The sequence below is a fragment of the Myotis brandtii genome, unplaced genomic scaffold (genome assembly GCF_000412655.1).
Source record: "Myotis brandtii unplaced genomic scaffold, ASM41265v1 scaffold632, whole genome shotgun sequence".
Lineage (NCBI taxonomy): Eukaryota > Metazoa > Chordata > Mammalia > Chiroptera > Vespertilionidae > Myotis > Myotis brandtii.
In genome coordinates, this window is record NW_005370419.1 from 562,965 (window position 1) to 566,447 (window position 3,483).

Genomic DNA, 3,483 nt, shown 5'->3' on the forward strand with positions numbered 1-3,483 from the left:
GCAGGGCCCCAGGGACACCGGGCCCCAGGCTCCTCCCCAGGGGCCGCAGGAGGCAAGAGGCCGCCCTGGACCAGCGCCTGGAGGGGCAATGCCACCCAGCCAATTCTGGGGACAAAGGCAGCTGCACCTCCTCCTGCATCCCTCAGGCCGAGCGGGGCTGAGGGGCTGAAAAAGGGGAGGTGGCCCTGAATTCAGGCCTCCCGCCAGGCCCTGCCCAGCCCGCTGGCTGCCTGCACCACTGGCCCTGGGGAGCTGCCCTTGGGCCTGACCCTGACCCACTGGCTGACCTGTGATGGGCGTCCGTGCCTCCTGCTCCGTGGAACAAAGCCTCTTTCAGCCACGGGCGAGAGGCCACTTGCTGGCAGGGCAGGCGGCTCGTGAGCCGACAGCGGGCAGACAGGTGACCGATAGATACGCCGCTGTCCCGGGGAGGCGGTCCCTCCTTGCCCAGAGCCCCTGGACCGTGGGCACCTAGGGGTGCAGGGCAGGAAGGGAGGGCGGGGCTCAGCCTCATCCACAGGGTTTGGAGGCAGGAGGGACCCCTGAGGGTGGGGAGGGGTGGGAGCCCGAGGGTCTGGTGTGGGTGGCAGGTGAGGCGGGGCTGGGCCAGCCTGGGCAGGGCAGGGCGGGGCAGGCTGGGTGCTCTCACAGCACCACGGAGCTCTCTTTGCAATCGGGCAGTCCGTCACCCCCTTGCTCCCCCCAGCTGAGGCCTCTGGACCCCGCACTGCCCAGCTGCCCTCGGCCTGCTGCCCTCAGCCCCCAGCTGCCTTTCCAACCCCACCCCCAAACTGTCTCCCTCTCCCAGGATCCCAGGCCTTGCTGGGCCCAGCCCTTGCACCTACTCCCCTGCCCTGGGATTGCCCCCTCGTTGCCAAAGCCCCACGACCTCACCCTAAAGGGGGGAAGCGATGGGTTCGAAAGCAGCCCCCCCACCACCTGTGCGCTCACACTTCCGGGTCAGGCAGAGGGAGTTGGGGTACCCTGTCTCTCACGTGCACACACATGGTCCCCCCACCCTCCCCTCAGGGCCACCCGCACTGCTCAGCCTGAGCCTCTCCCGCCCACCTGTCCACCACTGGCTGGGTTTCGATTCTCCCGCCGGCGACCTGGCCACCTGCCCAGCGACGCCCTGTCTGACTGCCCCCGGTGCCCAGCCTTCCTCCTCCTCCTCTTCTCCACCTCAAATCCTCGACATTCACCGCCTCCCGGGAGGCCGGGGCGGACTGGTTATGTAGGGCAGCCAGGCTCCCTGGGCGCCCGCGGAGGAGGAAAAGCAGGTTACAGCCCCGGGGCCTCGGCTGCCGGTCTCCGCACCAGCAGGAAGCGCAGGCACCGGCAGGCACGTGTGTGCAAACCCAACGCGGCCCAGGCTGAACGGCCCGCCCTGCGCACCCCCATTTAGTCCCCAATGTTGCTGGTGGTATTTTTTTTAAAAAACATATTTTTATTGATTTCAGAGAGGAAGGGAAAGAGATTGAAACATCAATGATGAGAGAGAATCATGGATCAGCTGCCTCCTGCACGCCCCACACTGGGGATGGAGCCCACAACCCGGGCATGTGCCCCGACCGGGAATCGAACCCTGACCTCCTGGTTCATAGTTCGACGCTCAACCACTGAGCCACGCTGGCCGGGAGGTGGTGGTATTTTCAATACAACTTAATTTTCCCACTTCTCCAGAAAATTAACTGTTTAACTCTAACAAGACAAAGAGAAAACTCAGGAAGCCAGCAAGGTTGGGTGCCCACCTGGGGACTGGCAGGGGCAAGGCCGCCCACTGGGGGTGCAGAGCAGGGAGCCGTCTGGGAATAGAAGCGCAGGGCACAGGGGACCTGGGACCCGGGACAACCGGGCCAAGGGCTTGCAGACCTGGGGGCTTTTGGTGCAGCCACATGGGGAAGGGTCCCCCTCCCGGGTCCCCCCTCAGCCCGGGTTCCCCAGTGGGCCCGGACAGGACCGAGGCTCCCTCTTCCCAAACACACCTCTCTCTCCCACAAAATAATTTAATGCAACTAAATGGCTTGAAGTTGATGTAAAAATTACAGGCATGTGGGGGGTGGGGGCATGGAAGAAATCCTTTTGAAAATATAATTGAGTTAATGGAGCCATAACCGTGTCTCATTTTGGGGGTAATTGGCCTGCTTTTTGTCACTCTGTCCATTTACATACTCCTGTTTTCTTTTCGCTATTGATTTTTTCTTTATAAAGTGGGCCACTTTACTGCAATTTTAAAAGCCCCAGTGATGAATAAAAACCTCATCTTCCCACTCATTAAGACTCAGGAATTAGCCTGCGAGGGCCCCACTCATCAATTTGCGTAACAATCCCGGGCTGTTCGTTTTTTAGGTTGCGGCAGGAAAGGGGGGCTGCCTGCTCATGACGAGGGGCTCAGGGGCAGCCAGAGGGGCCGGGGCAGGTTCCGGGAGGCGGGTCCTGGGCGAGAGGCGTATTCGGAAAGGTCCACCTCCGGGGAAGAAGGAGGACTGACGGCCACTCAGAGGTCCACAGACGCACCTGCCCGGATCCACCCGGGTGCCCTGGACCATTACCTGAGAGGCCCTCCAGGTCCGGTCCTCCTGCCCTGCCCTGGGCCCCTCTACCAGCACCCGCCTCCTGTGACCATAACGCAGGGCCCCACCCACCTGCCCTTGGCTGCAGACCTAGGTCACATTTCCTTTATAAAACATATATATTTTTTACTATTTTTTTATTGATTTCAGAGAGGAAGGGAGAAGGAGAGATAGAAACATTAGTGATGATGGGCCCTAGCTGGTTTGGCTCAGTGGATAGAGCGTCGGCCTGCGGACCAAAGGGTCCCGGGTTCGATTCCGGTCAAGGGCACGGACCTCGGTTGCAGGCTCCTCCCCGGCCCGGGCCCTGTTTGGGGCTCGTGCAGGAGGCAACCCATCGATGTGTTTCTCTCACATCAATGTTTCTCTATGTTTTCTCCTCTCTCTTCCACTCTCTCCAAAAAGATCAATGGAAAAATATCCTCGAGTGAGGATTAACAACAACAAAAAGAAACATCAGCGATGAGAATCATCCATCAGCCGCCTCCTGCACGCCCCCTACTGGGGATGGAGCCTGCCACCCGGGCCTGTGCCCTGACTGGGAATTGAACCTTGACCTCCTGGTTCAGAGGTCGACACTCAACCACTGAGCCACGCTGGCCGGGCTAGCAAACATTTCTTTAATTCTAAAATCCATGCACACACACAGTAAAAGAATCCAACGGCACAGAGGGACAGACAGTGACAGCAGTGCCCCCTCCCCTGCCCCCGCCTCTACAGGCAACAGCTGCAAATGGCTCCCTGCCACCTGCCCCTGGTTGTGTGGTCTCCCTCCCTCCCTGGGGGACGCCCTCCGTGTCTGCCACTTCTCATGTCTCCCTCCCCCCCTGGCATGTCTGTGCCGTGTGCCTGGGGCTGCCCAAGACCGACCCGGATCTCCAGTGCTGATCCCGGGACTGACCCGGCCTCC

At 60.8% G+C, this 3,483-nt stretch overlaps 1 long non-coding RNA gene across 1 annotated transcript in view; it reads right to left on the reverse strand.

The window, feature by feature from the left end:
- The window catches only part of LOC102262444, a 5,626-nt gene extending 2,143 nt beyond the window's left edge, over positions 1 to 3,483 (reverse strand). Inside the window, exons 1-2 of the long non-coding RNA XR_314380.2 lie at positions 3,444 to 3,483; positions 288 to 471 (exon numbers count right to left, since the gene is read on the reverse strand). This is a non-coding gene — a long non-coding RNA (uncharacterized LOC102262444). The remainder of the gene's footprint in view (positions 1 to 287; positions 472 to 3,443) is intronic.